The following is a 23,066-nucleotide window of genomic DNA, read 5'->3' on the forward strand; positions in this document are numbered from 1 at the left end:
AACTTACATGCTTGGTATTAATAAACTCTCAATCATTTACTATTAATTTTATTAAACTTGGTGTTAATCAACACTCAGTTATGAACTATCAGTATGAATTCACCTCATTAACTTCTGTCGATTCTAAAAGAGAACCCAAGCAGGTGAATCAAGTGCCCAGGAGAACATGCTTAAACCTTAGTTGAGTTAAAAACATAAAAGTAAGTTAAACAATCATCATTATCAACATCATTACTGTTTACTACAGGCTGTACTATATAGCTGGTGTTGACGAACAGCCAATCATATTATGCCTTTTGAATTTAAGCTTAATTTGGAAATTTTGTACTTGAGAATTGAGCCTTTCTGATGTAGGAATAAAACAGGGACCGTGTATGTACATTATTCATGCAATTTTCTTCTGAAATTCACCTCAACTTCACACACATCAACACACAGCAAAACTCTTTTACTGGTGGTAATTCCACTGTTTATTCTATTACAATTTAGTCTCATTAATTGGCATGCTGTTTGCACACTCCATCTATCACATGACCCAGGTGCCAAGAGGATTGTGGGCGATCCATCATTGCGGAGACCAGTGAATGAAGCAAAGATTAATATGAGCTGTGGCCAAACAGCCGACTAACTCTAGGTGGTGAGCAATTTACTAACATTTCACGCTTCTTTTCAGAGTAACACCATTAGGAATTAATCCTGCATGATTGCCCATACCTCTAAAGTGGTCTGGTATTGAACGGATCATAAAAACTGTAGATCACTTGGTTGTTTTCAAACTTAATGGAAACAAGACAATAAATTAAATCCACAGCATCAACTAATGTATGTATAGGCTGTATGTAAACATGTGTGCATGCATGCATTTTATTTACATACAAACTTGAACACATACATTGGTCTATACATGTATATCTCAAAATAAAGTACATAAAAATATATTATAATAAAAAATCGGTCAGGATAAAAATAATTGTGCACTTTGTACTATTAGCACACTACTGAAAGCGAAAATAGATGTTGTCCAGCTGTCATATTCAGAAATGTTGTGTGTTCACTAAGCATTCAGAAGACTATTTGTTCATTTGTGACCCATTTAGGTGAAGAAAATGGTAGTTTTATTCACTGCAACTTTTATATACCAGTAAAAAAAAACAAATCGGTGCTTAGTGCACATTATAGAATAATAAAAAAATTGGTGGGGGAGGAGGGGAGAGGGGAAGTGAAGAATAAAAATTCAATGGATAGGGTTCATTATACAACAGTGCACAATACAAATTCTGAAAATGAGCAATATTACTGGTCTGGACCATGCAGTGACAAGTAGGAAATAATACTGGCTGTATATATGAGTTTTGTGTGGACATCAGGGACTGCACAAATCACTCATCTGAATGTAATGCACACAGACAGCAATTCCACGCAGCCATGTAATTACCACTACATGGAACCCGACTGCCATCATATTTATACTTCATTTCAACCCTATTTCCCTGCTTGTATCCAATTAAGGTTCAAGCATGCTGTTCTGGGCACACACCCACACACACCTCCGCTATCTGGAATCAATCCCACTAGGTAGAATCATTGGATTACTGCCCATGCCACCCAGAGTTAAGACTGGTTTATGAAAGACCACTGTATAAAGGATCCCTTGCTGCTAATCGAAAGGAGGAGCCTATTATGTGATAGTAACAGAAGTCTTTCCTACTTTAAACCAAAAAAACAAAAGGATCAGTAACAGACAGTCGTCTCCAAGTAGACAAAAAGGGTACTTTCAAACTAACATGGTGGGGTTTGTTTTAGTGGGGGCTGCAACTGGCTCCCACCTTGCCCACCACTAGATACTGCCCTGATGATGGTAGGGTTGGGTTGGTAGATCACTCTCCCAAGATATTAAAGGTAGCAGGATCGTTTTCTCTCGATGGATTCAGGCTTTTTTCCTCCATCACAACCAGTGACCAACAACTGATTCATCTGAAGTTGTCGGGAAGTGCATTATTTGATTAGTGAGACGAGCCTATATGTGCATAGTCTCGAGTATTTGGTATTAGAGAAAATGGACTTTTCAATGATGAAAAAACAAAAGATGTAAATCACTTATAAAAATGTTTTTCATTTTAAACATATTCTGTTAGCTTACCAGGAAGTGTTGGGTTTTTCATTTGTTGATAAATGTGATGTCACTGGTTTGTGCATGCTGCGAGTTTTAGAAAAAATGTAATGTGCATAACTATTGATTACTCCACAATATACCAACCCCCCCACAAAATAAAATTTAATATAAACCATTGTTTTGTTTAACGATACCACTAGAGCATACTGATTTGTTAATCATCGGCTATTGGATGTCAAACCTTTGGTAATTCTGACTCGTATAGTCATTAGAGGAAACCTGCTACATCTTTCCTAATGCAGCAAGGGATCTTTTATATGCACTTCCTACAGACAGGATAGCACATACCATGGCCTTTGATATACCAGTCGTGGTGCACTGGATGGAATGAGAAATAGCTCAATGGGCCCACCGATGGGGATTGATCCCAGACCAACCACGCATCAAGCAAACACTTTACCACTGGGCTACATCCTATTGGATGTCAAATATTTGGTAATTTGGACATTTTAGTCTTAGAGAGGAAACCCACTACGTTTTTCCATCTTTTATATGTACCATCCCATAGACAAGATATCACATACCACGACCTTTGATACACGAACCATGTCTACAAAGACAAACAGTGGCAGCAGACCAGCCATCACAATACTTACAGTGGCTCACATTTCTGACCAGTTCTCGAGAAAAAGTTTGTTTTGTTTAACTAGAGCACATTGATTAATTAATCATTGGCTATTGGATGTCAAACTATTGGCAGTTCTGACATGTACCGGTAGTCATCAGAGGAAACCTGCTACATTTTTCCTAATGCAGAAAGGGATCTTTTATAGGCACATTTTCATAAACAGGAAATCAAATACCACCACCTTTGACCAGTTGTGGTGCACTGGTTGGAACGAGAAGAAACCCAATCAGTTGAATGGATCCATTCAATTCTGCGATGCAAGCACTCAACCGACTGAGTTAAATCTCACCCCAGTTTTGGAAAGAAAGAAAGACATGTTTTATTAAACAATGCACTCAACACATTTTATTTATGGTTATATGGTGTCAGACATACATGTATGGTTAAGGACCACAAAGATATTGAGAGAGGAAACCCGCTGCTGCCACTTCATGGGCTACTCTTTCCGATTAGCCGCAAGGGATCTTTTATATGCACCATCCCACAGACAGGGTAGTACATACCTCGGCCTTTGATGTACCAGTCGTGGTGCACTGGCTGGAACGAGAAATAGCCCAATGGGCCCAGTTTTGGAGAAATTCTAACAGTAAACTTTGACAACGTGTAACATCTTGAGATGGCTGTAGACTTTCTTTCGTTCTCTAGAACAAAACAAGTGTTCGAGATTAACGGTATCCCGATATCCCGGGGACAACCAGAATTTAATTTTCGATACCAGGTTTCAAGAACCCAGTATCCCACCGAGATGCCATATAATACTAAATTTTAAGGTGGGATACCAGATTTTGAAATGTTAGTATCCAACTGAGATATTGGTCAAAATGTTTAATCTCGAACACTGCAACTACCATGTTGATGGTGCAGGCTGACTTCTCATGCACACAGTGTCTGGTGTGCAGTATGTTTAGTTTTTTCTTGAAATCCCTCAAATGACACTCATTACAGTTGGTCACATGCATTGTGTTTGCATCATGCAAAGAGAATGTTTTCATGTGGCATACGTGATGTGTTTTTCAAAATCTCTCATGTTGCCAATTCTACTGCATGGTGTAATAACAAACATTAAAATTTCTCCTGTTTAAAACTTTTTCAGATAATTTTTATATATGCAGAAAACATGAAAAATGTATGAAATATGTTGCAAGCATGATCAACAATATATAAAATGTCTAATGATTTCATGCCTGCTACACACCATGTGCATGGGGCTGGCGTACCAATGTGCAACATACACGTATGTGGCGGCAGTAATTATTTTCTTTTATTTCTCTAGACCAAATGTCACAATTACCTTATGTTCCCAGTGGCCACTAATAATTTAAAAAAGACCAGTTGCTAATGTGTTCTGAAGTGCATTTCTTTCATTTCTACATATATATGTCATCATTTTTCTTACTGACATGGAAAACATAAGAACATGAATATAACTATACATTCTACAGTCACTAGTCTTTCCTTCATCCTCCATAATATATACAAGCACTGCAAGCAGCCCATGTTTATCGACAAAGTACACACGACGCACATGAGTGTTTTGTTTCCAGGAGAAATATATCTGGCAGTAATGTTAAATCACAAAATAAAATGGCATTTATTCGGAGAATAACTTGCAATTTCCTTAGTCCGTGCTCCACAATATTAGTACTGCAAGAATCAATATGACAATAAATATTGACGACAAGACATTTATTCATACCAACAGCAAATGGGCAACACTGCCAACATGAATATGGACAGACATATAACAAGAGAAGAAAATGGCTGGAGACACTGTTGATGAAATGTAGTGCAATAAAACCAGGCCTGATTTTAAGGCATCTAAATACATGTACATATAAATTACCATTATTATTTCATTTCAACTTATTTTAATGCTTATTTCCAATTAAGGTTCCAAGTACGCTGTTCTGTGCACACATATTATCTATCTGGGCACATAAACTAAAAAACTGGTTAGGCCTGCTTGAAAAGATTTAGATGGACTCTTCAAGATTGTATGATACTAAAATAACATCAATTTTTATAGACTGATGTTTACGATACGTTATGCACAGAGGAAATTAAAATCTTGTTTGGGAAAATGATATGACTATAGATGTGAGTGTGGTGGGAAAAAAATAAAATTCTGTTGGCTGCCCTCGCTCTATACATCACGCCACTGATGTCCGGCTAGCTGTGGCAGATAATTAGTTGACTATTGATTCTCCTAACAACTGCTCAATTCCATTCTGAAATGATCACTACGTTTTATATATGTGTCATCATCTTAAGTCAACAGTTTAAAGGATCTTAGGGTGCACTATTGGCGACTGGTCTAACGACTGCTCAATTCCATTGCCAAATGATCACTACATTTTATATTTGTGTCATCCTAAGTCCATGATTTAAAGGATCTTAGGGTGCACTATTGGTGACTGGTCTCATGACTGCTCAATTCCATTGTCAAATGATCTCTACATTTTATATTTGTGTCATCCTAAGTCCACGATTTAAAGGATCTTAGGGTGCACTATTGGTGACTGGTCTCACGACTGCCCCAATTCCATTGTCAAATGATCTCTACATTTTATATTTGTGTCATCCTAAGTCCATGATTTAAAGGATCTTAGGGTGCACTATTGGTGACTGGTCTCACGACTGCCCCAATTCCATTGTCAAAAGTCCATGATTTAAAGGATTTTAGGGTGCACTATTGGTGACTGGTCTCACGACTGCCCCAATTCCATTGTCAAAAGTCCATGATTTAAAGGATTTTAGGGTGCACTATTAGTGACTGGTCTCAGTCATGTAAGTCATTTATGTCTATTAAGAACTTGCCCCCAGCAATTGATATACCAGTTGTACGTTGCCTCCTGTTTAGAAACAAACTATAGGTCCAGTAATTTTCTATTATTTGACATCTGTCAGAAAAGGTAAACATTTTGCCTTGTAAGCCTTATTAATATTGACTTCATAGGACCGGCATCTCTAATAAATTAGATGAACTGTTCTTTTCATTTACAGTTATTGGAAAAGAATCAAACTTTTTTAAAACTCAAAAGCTAAATCATGTTTACAATATCATTCAGTAATTGGCTGCCTAAAAATGCTGTCTCCCAGATTAACTCTGAGTGTGATACCAAGTGACCACACATATAATGTTTTCATTTCAAGTTATTTTAGCACATTGTCCTGGGCAAACACCTCAGCTATCTGGGCTGTCTGTCAAGGTCAGTAGGTTAGTTGTTAGTGAGAGAAGAAGGTGTAGTGGTCTTACACCTACCCACTGAGTATTTAAAACTCACTCTGGGTGGGAGATGGTACCGGGCTGCGAACCCTGTACCTGCCAGCCTTACATCCAATGGCTTAACCATGACACCACTGAGGCTGGTACACATGTAATATCACGGATGTCTCCCAGATGTAGATTAACTTGGGAGTGTGATACCAAATGTTAGACCACACATGTAATATCACGGATGTCTCCCAGATGTAGATTAACTAGGGAGTGTGATACCAAGTGTTAGACCACACATGTAATATCACGGATGTCTCCCAGATGTAGATTAACTCGGGAGTGTGATACCAAGTGTTAGACCACACATGTAATATCACGGATGTCTCCCAGATGTAGATTAACTCGGGAGTGTGATACCAAGTGTTAGACCACACATGTAATATCACGGATGTCTCCCAGACGTAGATTAACTCGGGAGTGTGATACCAAGTGTTAGACCACACATGTAATATCACGGATGTCTCCCAGATGTAGATTAGCTCCGAGTGTGATACCAAGTGTTAGACCACACATGTAATATCACGGATGTCTCCCAGATGTAGATTACCTCCGAGTGTGATACCAAGTGTTAGACCACACATGTAATATCACTGTTGTCTCCCAGATGTAGATTAACTCGGGAGTGTGATACCAAGTGTTAGACCACACATGTAATATCACTGATATCTCCCAGATGTAGATTAACTCTGAGTGTGATACCAAGTGTTAGACCACATATGTAATATCACTGATGTCTCCCAGATGTAGATTAACTCCGAGTGTGATACCAAGTGTTAGACCACACATGTAATATCACTGATGTTTCCCAGATATAGATTAAAGGCATATTGTCAGACCACTGACCTACTACATGGCCTAACAAAGTATAACTTAAATATATAAATATTTGATTTGCCCTAATGTACTTTATTCAACCATCTACGTAACCACTATACTCCACTTATTAATGAAATTTTGTAAAAATAATTGAATTATGGCAATGATCCATAATTCAAAAACTAACATTGCTGAGAGGGTTGACATGGATTTCACTCCATCATGGTGTAGTTAAAGTGATGCAATAGCTAGATTTGGTCTATAACATTAATGTAATTTTGATTTATTATTCATTTTTAGAGAAATAAGGTCCTTAAATCTGTGACAGTATGCCTTTAACTCTGAGTTTGATACCAAGTCATAACCACACATGTAATATAACTGATATCTCCCAGATGTATATATGCATTAACTTTGAGTGCGATACCAAGTGTTGGACCACACGTCTCCCAGCTTGCATCACTATGTCTTTTCTAAGATTCCTCATATACAGTGAGCGTCTTTCCTTAATTTGTGTACTGAAATGAAGTTGTGAATATACCATTATGTAATACTGTCATCTTGTACACAGATTCAGGCCCAATTCTTTTTGTTCTTTATACACTAAAATATAAAACCTATCATTATAGTTGGAACAAATGGTAAAGAGGTTTAAAATGCAACATATACTTATAGCAGCAGACTGCTCAAGTGAAGACCTAGCTCAATCCATTTCATTTATATCTGCATCTCCAAACCACTAAAAAACCACACAAACAAAATGCAATTTCCTTGCCTTTACATCAACCTTGCTCAAAGACATTCCATCACAATTACCATATTATTGTGAAGTTTTATAAGAGGATAGTATGGGGTTCAGATTCTATAAATAGATGTGCATATTCTATACGATACCCTGCAGCAATGTGTCAAATACAGCCCAGCACTTATAAAAACAAGTGGTGATACTTTTAGCCAAATTACATATATTACCATACTCAGAACCTAAATCACTACTCACAAATTTGTCTACCCTTTTACCATAAAATTTGTAATGGAATCATTTGGCGTTAAAATATTAGTTTTTTCAATTTCATGACAGCACTCAATCTTCTATATTTTACAAAAGACTTATTTTGTCAAATGCTATGTTTTGCAATGATTTTGAAAAAGTGTTTTGTTTTGATGGGGGCAAAATACAGTTCATTGGCAATTGAGGAGAGGAGAGGAAAGGAATGTTTGTTTTATATCTTATTTCATATCTAACACATGCTTGAGAGAAATCGAGAATACCATTGTTGTCACATGCTACTTGCACCAAAACAGCAACAAGCTATCTTTTATATAATATTACTGTATATTGTGGTGTATTAGCCGATTCCTTGGATAAGCCTACTTCTTAGTTTGACCCTAAATATCTGGTACAAAATCACCAGCGGCTTGTATATTAGCTGAGGTAATCTTTTCTCCAATTGTATGTTGTATTGATTTCAATAATACTTTCAACAAATATCTTTTCTTTTTAATTATTTTTTTTTCTTTAAGTATTACAAACACTATAATCATAATCATATTGTTAACGTCTTACACACAGTGCAAAAATAATTTAGCACCCATAAATTATGACAAGAAAATAAATAATTTAAGCAGTAACAATAGATCACTGCATGCACGCAAGTAATTCATGCTATGTTTTTCAATTGGAGAAGTCAATAATGAGCATAGCTTATTTGTGGCATTACTTAACAATTTGAAGTACTCTGCCAACTCAACAATAGAATTAGAATAGAATAATCTCTTGAAGAGAAAACAATATGTTGTTTATTAACTTTGCTAAATAAAAGTCCATATTTTAAATTATCAAACAAACATGGTGTACAGGAGGGAAAGAACATTTTCACCATTGAAATGACAATAAAACAAATGTTTTTATTATTCATCAAACTTATAATGCATTCATGAACAAAATATTGCATGATGGGGTGTTTTATTTATACTGTGCATAAGTTATTGTTACACAAGCTTTGAAAGGCTTTAAGGGTCTGATCTAAATTTGTAAGTTGTGGAGTGTTTCTGATCAGGTTTTCATGCACCAACGTTTTGCACCTGTGCATAAGTGGACTCTCTTCTTGAAGAAAGAATTTCTAGACTTCAGAACTCGGCTAATACATGACAATTCTTTGAAAATACAGTTATATTTTTAATCTGCACATAGTTTGACAGTTGAATACACAATTAATTAGATAGTAATTTTGTTTCAATTCTAGCAAAAATATTCTTTAGATACACACCAAAAAATTAATTTACTGTTACAAGACTAAAAAAACAAACATTTTCTCAAATTTTCCAAAATAATTAGACGAAAATTGGGACACAGAAATGACCATTGTTTTAGGTAGTACTAAACCAAATAACTTCTGGCTGGGTCGAAGTTTAAGGTGCACCCAAGTTTTGATAGAGAAGTGAACACCACAAGTCCAGTGATTGGTTATAAATCTGTCCCGGGTCAGACCACTGGCTATCCAGAGATCGGACCCGAGACAGACATGCTCTAAACTCTAATGGTATAGGAGCATGTAAATAAATATTGGAATGGAATGGTTATAAATGTGAGTGTGTTGGTTGTAAAAAATAATAGTTTCATCTGGGTAAAACAAATATGCAATTTTATTTCATCTAGTACCAATGTGTAAAGTAGCCTTGTGCTTGAAACATGTATGGGGTACCTGTAAAAAAAAGTACTCAAATTTTGTGTGGAACTAGGATAGTCATAGACGCTACCCGTTATCTAAGAAACGAGCAGCTTGACCCCCAATTTTTTCTGATTCACTTTAAGAGTGAGGGGTGGTAGTATTTATATATGTGGTGTTTATGTCGACTGATACGCTGCAGGTAAGAGTTTTAGCCACATGTTACTATTGTCGTCTATGGTATTTGATTTGGTAGTATACACCCTATAATGTTTTTACCATTAAATAAAAGAACCAAATTTCCTAAAACACTAATATTCAGGTTGATCATTAAAGAAATGGATGTTTATAAATATTCATGTTTGTGATGCATGGATGTGATGGATAAATTCTGACTGAATCTGCAATCCAATTACATCAGGGTTCCTTATGCAATCATTATAGTAATTAGAGGTAGGAGCCTTGACAGTAATTAAAAGTTAGGAGTTGGAACAGTGATTAGGGGAAGCTTGACAAAAGAATACTGGCCTCCCCTAACCCAATCCCAAATACTTGCTGCTGGTGGACTACTTGGGCACTTGGTGACACTGACGAGGAGGATGCCTTCAAGATGACAGGAACAACGAAAACCCCGGGACAACAAAACGGCTTAACAAAATTGTGCTAAACTTCCTTAATCCAAAATTGCGCACCTTTTCTCATTGGCATTATTCTTTGCTCCTTCAAAATTCCATAGCACCATTACCCCCCCACCCCCCCACCTGTTACTGGCCACGGTCAGGCTGCTGGTGCTCCCTTGTACCTGCCAGTGCAGGCGGTCCCTCCTCCTTCCCACCCCCACCTTTTCTATCCTGGACGGAGGAGCCGACCAAGGCCTGCTCTTGTGCCCAGGACAGGCGTGCACTACAACAGCTTGCTCTGAATGTGCACGTAAAGCCTTATGACCTGATCTGACCTAACAGTGATTAAAGGTAGAAATCTAACAGTAATTAAAGGTAGGAGGGTAATTTATTGTTGTTCTTAACAATGTAGTTTAGACTTTACTTCATCCTAAAAAAAAATATAATAATAAAAATAAAATATAGGGACTTTTCCAGACAGTAAAATGAGTTAAAAATTTACTAAAGAAGCTAATACATATACCCAAATATAGAGTGAGGTTGTTTTTAGAAACAGTATACTGCAGCAGTATTTTATGATGGTTCATTTATCACTAACTATTATAGTACAATCATTAAAAGTAGAGTTGAACGCTTTTTCTGTGATCACAAAGAAAACACGGATGGAATCACTGAAGTCTGTACCGTGAAAACAGTGATGGAAAATGTGAAACCTCAAACAATTAAGGTTAGTATAAACCACTTAAAGGCAGACCTGTCAACCCTCCCGGATTCCGCGGGAGTCTCCCGGTATTTGATCAAATCTCCTTTCACCTGTGCGGGAGACAGTTTCTCCTGTTAAATTTTTGTAAGCATAAAAAAAAAAATCGATCCTCTTTTGTCAAAATAACAGAAGGGAAGTAACTCTGCCTTTTTTTTCTCATTCGGAAAATGTCGACTACTTTCGGTTTCCGAGAATGTAACAGGCCGAATTGTCCCGACTGTTTAACCTTTGCCGAAGTGAAAATTGTGGGATAGCCTATTTATATTGTTAAAAAAGCACATGGAGTTTATAAAATGACGTGTTATTATGTTTGTTGTCATCGTAATGGCTACGAAGCGTGTGTCGCTAATTCAACAGGCTGTGTATTGACATTCAGTGTTGCCATATAAAAAAAAAAAACTATCCAATTTAGTTCTAATAACACCTCTGAATTGTAAAATGTCTTCCCACTGGATTACATAATGATAATGCAACTATGACGAATCTGAACTGCCAGACTCCCGAGTTGACAGCGATACACATGCATGTTAAAATCACATGTCACAGCAAGACAACGAAAAGACCAATTAGCTGTATAAACATACTTGTGTCAGTTAATTTTGTATGTTTGTGCGGTAAAATGTTGGTTATAAGGGTACACTTCAAGAAATTATTTTTGTACAATTAAAAAATGTTGTGTTTGACTTTGACATAAAGTTACTCACGGAAATGGGTATAATTCCGGTATATTTCACACGATGTCTGTAATGAGGTTTTACTTATGATTAATGAAAATACAATGTTTATTGCCACGCCACCGTTCCTCATTATAGTAAAAACTGAATATTAATTTATAAGATTTATATAAATTTGTCTTTGGTACTTGGGTACACTAACCACAAATGATAATGTAACGCAACCTGTAAGGCTGTAAGTGTAATACCGTAAATGTACTAATTAAAAAAATTATTTCTTGCTCATGTTCTTAACATTTGTAGATAAAATATATATATTTTTTTAAATATGTATTAAATCATAATAAGTTTAAATAACTTAAAAAACAAAAAAACAAAAAACCCCAACAAATTTTAATATTTTTTTTTTTTTTTTAATGCCAAGATCTAAGGTTAAGAAGTATATTTGACATTATAAAGTATTCATATAACTTGTTGTAATAATGTTTTTTTTAAATCTTGCGATTTTGGGTTAAATTGTGTGAATTTAAAAAATCTCCTGCTTTTTGACAAAATCTCCTGCTTTTTCAACACACACCTCCTGCTTTCTCTTGACTAAAGGTTGACAGGTCTGCTTAAAGGTTATGCCAAAATGGTCTATAGTGGGCAAAATCAACGAAAAACAGATTATGTACAACAAGACTTGCATCAGCAGCAATAAAAAAATTTAAAACATTATTCTCTCAATTTTCATTGACCCAACAGCCTATTACTTTTGTACTAAAACCTTTGACTGTTGCCTATAAGTACAAGTTTGGTAGAGAGTACATACTTGGCAACACACAGTCTTTGCTTTGATGCCCATTGGCAGGGCCGTAGCTAGCATGGGGGCAAAGGGGGGCAGTTGCCCCCACAGAAAACATTAGGAAAGCATTATAGAAACTTAAAGAAAAGGAGTTTTAGACTATTAACTATAAAAAATCCTAGCTATGGCCCTGCCATTGGTCTATATACTGCTTGCATTTTGTTGCTAGGAAATGCTTCATTAAAATGGTTCAACAGTTGTCTGCTTGGAGACTTAACCTACCACTCAAGACTTTCAGTAATGCAAGTCAGCACACTACCATGAAGACGAGATATGAATATTGGAGAAACGTAAGAGCTAGAGTGAAATATTCAACAGTATGGAGAGAATGTCACCTGACACATTTGCTTGTGTATTAATGTAAGCCATGTGAAATGTATTCCGTTTCAGGTCCACTCATTAAATCTGAAACTGGATGAAAGTTTGTTTTGTTTAATGACACCACTAGAGCACATTGATTTATTAATCACTGGCTATTGGTAATTTCGACATATTATAATCTTAGAGAGGAAATCTACATTTTTGCCACTAATAGCATGGGATCTTTTCTATGCGCCATCCAACAGACAGGATAGCACATACCACAGCCTTTAATATACCAATCATGGTGCACTGGCTGGAATGAGAAATAGCCCAATGGGCCCACCAACAGGGATCGATCTGAAACTGACTGCACATCAGAAACTGGATGAATGCATGTGACTACCACAACACAAGCCAATTTTCAACACAAAAAAACCCTGAATAAATAAACCATTTTAAGTAACAAACACAAATTCTGACATTGTGACTATGGTATTTTTCAGTTTATATCAGTAGCATATGTTTTAAACACATATTAACCAGACATTGCCATGAACAAAAAATCGAGGGGAATAATTAATTGCTCCACTAATTTACATTATAGGGAGCCATTTGAGATATTACTATTATAAATTCACAAGCTAAGGGGAACTAAAAATGACACTTCTTGAACTAGTCTTAGGGATATGAAGGAGAGGGGGAGAAAGAGAGGGGAGTGAAAGAGAGGGGAGTGAAGGGGAGTGGGAGTGATAACCCCCATTAAATGGCGAGGTCTCATTAACCCATCCAGAATGTGTTCAAAAAGTTTAAATGTTAAAATTCAGTGGACATCAAACTTCATTTTATTTCTCACTATATCCAGATAGAGCTACCACAAACATTAGGTCAACCAGACACACACTGAAGATAAAGAAACTGAGATTCAAAACAACATAATATAAGACCTCTCCACTATCACTCTTGCTCGATCTCCATCTCTCCCTTGAAATTAGTTCAAGGAAAGTAATTTTTAGCTCCCGTTAGCATGTGAATATATGGTATTAATATATACTACTCAACTTTTGCTAGGGGTATTTGTAAAACATATGAAGAGTCCATGGGGAAAATGATCTAAGTCACGTTTTTCAATTTTATAGAGAAATATTGATTTTAAAGGATGCTGCTGCCCAAATGTGTCCACATTCACTGGACATAAACAACACTGCATACTGCTGTAGGATGGTATTGATGTTATACACCAGCCTCAGTGGTGTTGTGGTTAAGCCATCGGACATAACGATGGTAGGTACTGGGTTCAAAGCCCAGTACCAGCTCCTACCCAGAGCGAGTTTTAACAACTCAGTGGGTAGGTGTACACCCTCTTCTTTCTCACTAACCACTAACAACTAACCTACTGTCCTGGACAGATAGCTGAGGAGTGTGCCCAGGACAGCATGCTTGAACATTAATTGGACATAAGTACAAAAATAAGTTAAAATGAAATGTTATACATGATATGATGTTTTTGTTGATATTTTAATTTTTTTTAAAGCTAGTATGTTTTTGTTTTTTTAATTTGGTCTTGTGGACATTGATTACTCTTTCCTTACAGTGAATATGTTTTTGAAGGCTAGCAGAATGGATTGTTTTACCAATAAAACACAACTTAACCAGTTTCACAAATACACAATTAAATTATGATGTTGATGGATTAAGATGGTGAATTTTTTTTTACAATCAATCATAGTCTCACTGATCACGTTACACAAATTTAAGATGAAATTAAAGTTTGTTTAATAACACCACTAGAGCACATTGATTTATTAATCATCAGCTATTGGACGTCAAACATTTTATCACTGTGACATTTAATCCTAGAGATTCAACCTGCTTTATTTTGGGCCCTCAATTTTTATGATGTGCACAAACCTTGACATATACTTGGAACAACCCTAGCAAAGGTTGAGTAGTATATAGTAACATCTTACTTGGCTTCCTATAATAATATAAAGTTAGGAGAGTAATTAATCACTATCCTCCAGTTTTTTCATGCCAAGGTCTGAAATATACATTTGTATTTGTTATGTAATTTTGATGGTTAAAAATGTTTTATCAATCACAAATATGTAACAATGGCAGCAAGCACAGGACAGTCTCTTTACTGTTTGTTGACCAAATCAATGACTAGAAATGGAATGTATGTGGCCTATGATATCCCAAAGAAAAATGGAAGCTTGCAGCCATGTTGTCGCAAGTTAGTTACAAGCTTGTTACAAGGCAGTGGGCCTCAGACCACAATTAATTTCGCTATATGTTTCTATATAGCCTTAGTGGCTATAACATTTTTATTAATATCAGCAGGCCCGTGAAGTTTTGTATGTACCTTTGCCTGCATGGGGGACACATACCCTGAAAAGGACAACCCCTGTTGTCCAGCTCTTTCTCCCAGCATATTGGTTTAAACAGACACACCCTCTAAACCAGGCCGGAGTACACCCATTTTACACATAAAGCACTACTTTTGCATGGGCCGGAATTACCACAAACAAGTCTTCAATGTCAGCAAGTTACACATGTTTACAAACTACATGCTATCCCCTGTCACTTCAGTCAAACAGTTGCCACTTCATAGCTGTCTGCCATGAAATAATCACAGTCAAACAGCAGACTACTTGCGCGGTGAAACTTCCGGATTTTGGACAACCAAATGGGAAGATAACTGTAATCTGAGGCCAGTGCAAGCAATGCAACATATTAGCAAGCTTATGGGAGATCTAGACACCTGTAGGCCATTACAGCTGTGGGCTCATTAAATAAAACCTTACTTTTAGTGTCTGTATAGGAAACAGGTTTTACTGCATATTAAAAGGAAAGAAATATTTGCTTAAGGTCAACATGGAACATGTATAACTACAGATACCAACTCTCCAACACATGGCTATATGTTGATAGAGAAAAAAGCTAAACATTAAAATGTGTTTTGTTTAACAAAGCTACTAGAGCACATTGGTTTATTAATCATCAGCTGTTGGATGTTAAACATTGGTCATTTTGACACAATCTTAGAGAGGAACCCGCTACATTTTTCGATTAGTAGCAAGGGATATTTTATATGCACCATCCCACAGACAGGTTGGCACATACCACGGCCGTTGATATACCAGTCATGGTGCTCTGGCTGGAATGAGAAATATGATAGAGAGAAAGTAAAGTATCTGCTGCTAGACTAATCCTACAGATAATGTAGCAAGCAATCTTATATATATATATATATATATATATATAGATAGATAGATAGATAGATAGATAGATAGATAGATAGATAGATAGATAGATAGATAGATATATATATATATATATATACATGTATATATATATATATATACTTTCCCATAGACAGGACAGTACATACCACAGCCTTTGATGTAGCAGTCACGAGGCACTGGTTAGGATGGGGAAAACCCTGATTGCCTCAAAGATGATGGATTCTGTGACCTATCACATTCAGCAAGCACTCTACCCCTGAACTCTACCCCTGAACTCCATCCTCCCCCTCCCCCTCCCCCTCCCCACTAGAGCTATATACAGGTATGGGAGGTCGCAATATATGATATGTATCCCGATACTTGAGTCGCGATATGACATGTATTGCGATACGTAACTTAAATTCATATCAATCATCGATATAATTAAACTGTTGAGTTCAAGTTTATGAAACATGATAACCTTAATCAAAATTTAAGACATGACACATGCTGCATTACAGGATAGTTTTATTGTCACCTGACAATAAACTGAAATTAAAATGTTTCTAAAGACAAATGGTAAGTCTTCAGAAAAATGAATGTAACATGCTTGTTCAATGCAGTTGAAAATAAACACATGGTGTACATGATGATATCAACGTCAAGGACTAGACACCTTAATTGCTGGGGAATTCCAGTAACTGAAAGTCGAAATTACATTTTCATTGCTCTACTGTGCCTGTTCATAAGTTCATAAATTTCTGCTTCAACTTTACCAAAATTTATTCAAACATGAATGTATTGTACTGTATCATGATACAGCTGTCCTGAATCAATGTATGGTATATATCGTGGCCCTCATATCAGAATACGAATACTGTTTCACTGTATCGGTACAGCTCTATTCCCCACCGCTTAAATAAATTATAAATCTCTAGGTTTTCATCCATGACAAGGGTGTGTAAACAGGCTGACTCTTAGTGTTCAGTTTTTGACACACCAATCTAAATAAGTGCAAAGCTGTTCATTGGAGATGACAGAAAACCTGGCTGGACAATAATTCCTCATTTACATCCCTGACAAGGGTTCTTTTCCACTGAAGCACCATTCAATCAATGCCATTACTAATCTTCCCCCAGTTAATACTAATCCATTAATTTGAACTGAATTTCCAATTCAAACATGAAAGATCTTTACAAAACCGAATTTGTGTCAACCAAATTATTCTTAATAACATCTATAAACATGTCTGGCATGGCCTCCACTGTTATTTCAAGTTCTGCTTAGAAAGTGTTTTGAACTACAATTACCAACTACAAAATAGAATTTTTTTTACAGATTATTTGTCCAAGCAAGACATGTTAATTAGTATGATCAAATGTCAAGAAATATTCTATTATATAGACTGTATTTATATATTTTGTATATAATTATATATTTATAAATTTGTGAAATCACACAATTTGATAATTCAATCACTACAGGGTTGCAATATATTTACCCTCTATTTTGTACCAGCTGGCAAATGTATATTTGCCCTCTTGAATAGAAATACAATGCACTGGTGGTGTCAAACCCATTTCATATAATTTAAGAATCTTTATTTTGTCTTTTCCAGAACACTATTTATTACAAATAATGCTAAAATATCTGAAAATTGTGGAGACCAAAAGCTGAATGTAATATACAGCACTGTGCCTGGGAATAATGATTAGATTAGTTTTAAAATTATTGCAATAACGAGAGTGTTCTAGATGGGACACAAACGAGACCCGGGCTATACAAACAACCATTCATCCCATCATCAGTTCTAGAAAGATAAAAATGTCAGTTTTGTGACTTTGGCCTTGACCTTTGACGTGATTACTAGCAAATTACCTTTGGAGCTTCCTTTACCCAAGGCGAGAGTTTTAAGATGTGGAGAGGACAGGCCATTAATTGACATGTTAAACACATCTGCAGAGAGCACCCAAGGGTTTGGTTTCACAATAAGCAGCCTTAATGAAAATTTAACTAATTTTTTTGCATTTATTTTATATAAATACTTATACATTATTTTAATATTTCCAGTAAAAAAACTTTTATAAGAGGTGAAAATACATGAATATATATATATATATATATACACTTCATTTGAATCTATTTTCATGCTTTAGTGTCATGCCTAGTGAAGGTGAGTATGACGCAGATGCCCTCCCAAAATACAAAAAACAAATTCTTTTTTAGTTTTAAGTGCCAGGTTATAACACTGGAGAAAAATAAGTTTGTTTTGTTTAACAACACCACTAGAGGACACTGATGTATTAATCATCGGCTACTGGATGTCAAACATTCGGTAATTTTGACATAGTCACAGAGAGGAAACCCGCTACATTTTTCCATTAGTAGCAAGGGATCTTTTATATGCACCATCCCACAGACAGGATAGCACATACCACTGCCGTTGATATACCAGTCATGGTGAATTGGCTGGAACAAGAAATAGTCCAACAGGCCCACTGACAGGGATTGATCCCAAACTGACTGCACATTAAGTGAGTGCTTTTCCACTCAGCTACGGCTACATCCCACCCTTATAAAGCTGGAGAAGACCATGCATTACACTGCACTGGAATGGTTTTTACTGACATCCCTTTCCCCAGTTAGAGCTGTGTTGTATCCAAGTAAGGTTCAATACCACTATCCAGAGCATACAGCTCAGTTATTTGGGCTAAGTGATTAGGAGAGAGGTTATTGGTCAGTGAAAGACAAGTGGCTGCATATTGATAACTTTTCCACTGAGCTGAACAAGCATGTGCACTCACTCCGAGTTCAAAATGTTACTAAGATCAAGTCCAGGATCCACCAGCCTTAATAATTCTGCCCTGTGGCTCCAAGTCCAGGATCCACCAGCCCAGGGGCAGATTATGCTTTAGGTAAAGGGGGGGGGGGGGGGGGGAATCCAAAACAATATGTAAATTTTAATTTTACATGGACATCAATTTAGATCTACATGGTGGGGTTGTTGTTTTTTAAATGGGGGGTGAGGGGTGTTTCCGTGCAACTGGGAAACCCCCCATAATCCGCCCCTGCAGCCTTAATTATGTCTTGTGGCTCAAACTGTACAATGAATACTGGCTGTTATAATCCACACTATTGCTACTCATTGACATTAAAGGCTCTTTTCCAGAACAACAGCATACACCATAGCCTTTAATGTACTAGTCATGGAACACTGGTTAGAACACGAGAAAAAAACCTGACCTACGACTCACAGCATATCAGACAAGCACCATCAACATCCCAGCTTGGTTGGTAGAAAGCTTGCCTAAGGTGCTTGAATTGTAGTGTCAAATCCCTCAATAAATCAACTGTTTTTCCCATTCCAACAAGTGACCCAACTGGTATTAGCATATCAAAGGTCACAGTAGACCATAGTATGAGCAGTGCATATACATGTAGGTAATACTAAACCAAATAACTTCCAGCTGGGTCACAGTTCGAGGTGCATCGAACTTTTGATAGAGGAGTGAACACCACAAGTCCTGTGATTGGTGATAAATGTGAGTGTGTTGGTTGTAAAAAAAAATATATTCTATTTTATTTCATCTAGTACCACTGTGTCAAGTAGCCTTGTGCTTGAAACATGTATGGGATACCTGTAAAAAAAAGTACACAAATTGTGTGCAAAACTAGGGGTGCTGTAAATGAGACATGAAAGGTACCATTTTCTTCAGTTAATACTTTGAGTTTGGGGTTGTAGTACTGATATTTATGGGGTCAGTTTGGTTGATATATATTGCATATAGTGTTTTTAAACACAAACATCAACATGGTTGCCTATGAGATTTTATTTGGTATAGTACAACCTATAGCATATATTCAAGGCATAATAAAAATATTATGATTTTTGTCATTTAATCAAATTAAACTATACTATTTGATTCATTAGCCATCACTCGGCCATGCAAGTTCACATTAACCTTGATCTTGACAATCACTGTACATGGCTCTGAATGGAGTTTGAATCAAGGTTAGCACTGAGAAAAAGTTGGTATAGTACAACCTATAAAATGCTACTATGTGTAATAATTATAAAATGTTTTACATCCAACAGCTAATAAAAACACTTCTTATATATACATGATGCTCCTTTACAAGAAACAAATTTCAATTTTTTTTATGTAACACAAATATTATACTTTATAAATTTTTCAACATTAATAACCATAATCTTTCTTACAGAACATACATTTTGTTTACGCAGACAGTTTAATCAAGACACAAGTGAACCAAGTTGTGGCTGTGGCACTGTGGTATTTGACAACAGTGACAGATGATGGAATTGGCGTATCTACGAGCTGATGAAGCAGCTGTCTACTGTATGGCACTTGTCAACACCAGTGACCATCCAGTGGAGATCAAAGAATATCATGTCAAGCAGACACACAAAATCTTTCATCAAAGTTTCCACGGTTTCCTGGATCAATAGAGCCAGGAGCACAGAGAAATGAGAAAGTGACAGGGAACAAACATTTCCACTACTTTCAACAAACAGATTACGTGTCTCAGACTAAAACAAATCCATACTTTTAATTATGTTCTCCCTCTTTGAAATCAGTCCAGTCAGTCAAAGTAAGCTCTGCCAATTAATAAGACGGCAAAAAATGCCGCAATGGTGGTATGTATTTAAACTGCAGTGCACCAGACAAGTTTGAGGTTGTCCTGTACATGCTGATTCTGGTTCACAGGACCACTAGGCTTCCATTCTTTGAAGACATGGAACTTCCTGTGTTTAATCAATGGCTACTGGAGTTTAAACATGTCATAATTCTGATACTGACTTCAGAGAAAACTGATCACATTTTTTCATTAGCAACAAAGATGTTTTCACATGCACCTTGCCACATGGGACAGCACATACCATGGCCTTGATCATACCAGTCAATGAGCTTCCAAGCTTACTACTGGTGGTAGTGTTTTCCATTTTCTCTTTAACCTATTTATACATTTTTTGGTGTTACAACATAATTTGTTTTTCCAATTCTCTTTTGTTATAGACAGCAATCACAAATTTTTTAAAATGTTAAATGTGAATTCTGACATTCATTTGGGTTTTTTCACTTCCAAATGTGAAACTTGAAAAACAGCAGATAAAAGTCTTATTTTTAGCGTTCAGGCTGATGCCAAACAGCAGTCTAGAAAGCCTAAAGCCCTATGTAATAAACAAGATGAATACAAATTAATAGGCGCCTATAACTAATGAAGCATATAGCAATTTAAGCTGAAGATGTCTACTGGTCTGCTAGTGTATTAATGGATAAGAATAAACAGTACAGACGCACTGTTATCAAAACACACACAACGTCTTGAAGGTCATTGTATACCCTCAGACCTCAGTAAACCAGAAACATCTCTTTGCATGGCCATAGGGGCCAGGGAGGGAGGTTAAAAGGGCACAAAACTAAAAAAAATCTTTTTCAAACATACTGAATACAACTTTTGTTATATATTTTACACTTAAATATCAGCCATATTCATGCACTTTTTACAGTGCATACCTGATGCTTGGTTGGTCTAGGATCGATCCGCATCGGTGGGCCCACTGGGCTATTTCTGGTATATCAAAGGTCGTGGTATGTGCTATCCTGTCTGTGGGATGGTGCATATAAAAGATCCCTTGCCACTAACAGAACAATGTAGCGGGTTTCCGCTCTGTGACTGTGTCACAATGACCATATGTTTAACATCCAATAGCTGATGATTAATAAACCAATGTGCTCTAGTGGTTTCGTTAAACAAAACAAATTTTAATGTTTAGCTTTTTTCTCTATCAACATATAGCCATGTGTTGGAGAGTTGATATCTGTAGTTATACATGTTCCATGTTGACCTTAAGCAAATATTTCTTTCCTTTTAATATGCAGTAAAACCTGTTTCCTATACAGACACTAAAAGTAAGGTTTTGTTTAATGAGCCCCATGATTAATGATGCATTGTGCTTTAGTGGTCTGGTTAAAAAAAACAATGCAGATCTCCCACCCTCTCATACACAAATCTTGCACCTTTTAATTATTATGGCACAACTGTCATTTTCTTATAAATAATTACTATGGCATGAACACCATTATTCCCCCCTCTAGGTATTACCACGCTCTTAAATGTGTCTGCACTCATCCCTGTATATACCTCCACTATGCAGAGTTTTCAAAATAGCTTTTTCCAGGAAATTAAACAATAATATAAAATAATCCACTCCTGTAACAGCCCAGGGTAATCTAATAACAAACTAGGGCCAATGATAATTCCATCAGTTACTCAATTCCTCGAGCTTTTATGTATATTTTACCACCATGTAAATACTTTGCAGAAAAAAGGGAATTACAAAATCAAGGCAACCCGAATATCTAAGACCAGCTATAGTGGTGAAGCAGTATGAAGGAAGAAAGGGGAAAACAGGAAAGGAACGCTTGTTTAACAACATCTCAGTACACTGTTAGTTGGTTTTGTTTAATGGCACCCCTAGAGCACATTGATATATCAATCATTGCTTATTGGATGTCAAACATTTGGTAATTTTTTATTCGTAGTCGCAGAGGAAATTCACTACATTTTTTCATTAGCAGCAAGGGATCGTTTATATGCACTGTCCCAAAGACAGGACAGCACATAAGATATACCTGTCATGGTGCAATGGTTGGGACAAAGAACAAACTACACTGCCATAGACAGGACAGCACATACCATAACCTTTGATATACTAGTCATGGTGCAATGGTTGGGACAGGAATAAGCCAACCAGATAATGGGTCCAATAAGGTGAACACAGTGTGGAGCAATGGTAGGGACATGAAACACCTGATCCCCTTCCACGAGTTCTTCGAGGGGGATCGATCCAACAACCTGTCACATCTCTATCACTGAGCTACATCCCACCTCTCAGGAGAAAGTAGGTGCTGGTGTTGTGTTCTCTAACAACCTGTCATATCTCTAGGACTGAGCAACATCTCTCCTCTCAGGAGAAAACAGATTGTAGGTGCTGGTATTTGTGTTCTCCAACAACCTGTCATATCTCTAGGAATGAGCAACATCTCTC

The 23,066-nt window shown here is 36.6% G+C and overlaps 1 protein-coding gene across 2 annotated transcripts in view; it reads right to left on the bottom strand.

The window, feature by feature from the left end:
* Window positions 1–23,066, bottom strand: part of LOC121378889 (cGMP-dependent protein kinase 1-like) — a 197,613-nt gene that overhangs the window by 48,296 nt on the left and 126,251 nt on the right. The window lies entirely within an intron of this gene.

This window comes from Gigantopelta aegis, chromosome 8 (genome assembly GCF_016097555.1).
Source record: "Gigantopelta aegis isolate Gae_Host chromosome 8, Gae_host_genome, whole genome shotgun sequence".
Taxonomy (NCBI): Eukaryota; Metazoa; Mollusca; class Gastropoda; order Neomphalida; family Peltospiridae; genus Gigantopelta; species Gigantopelta aegis.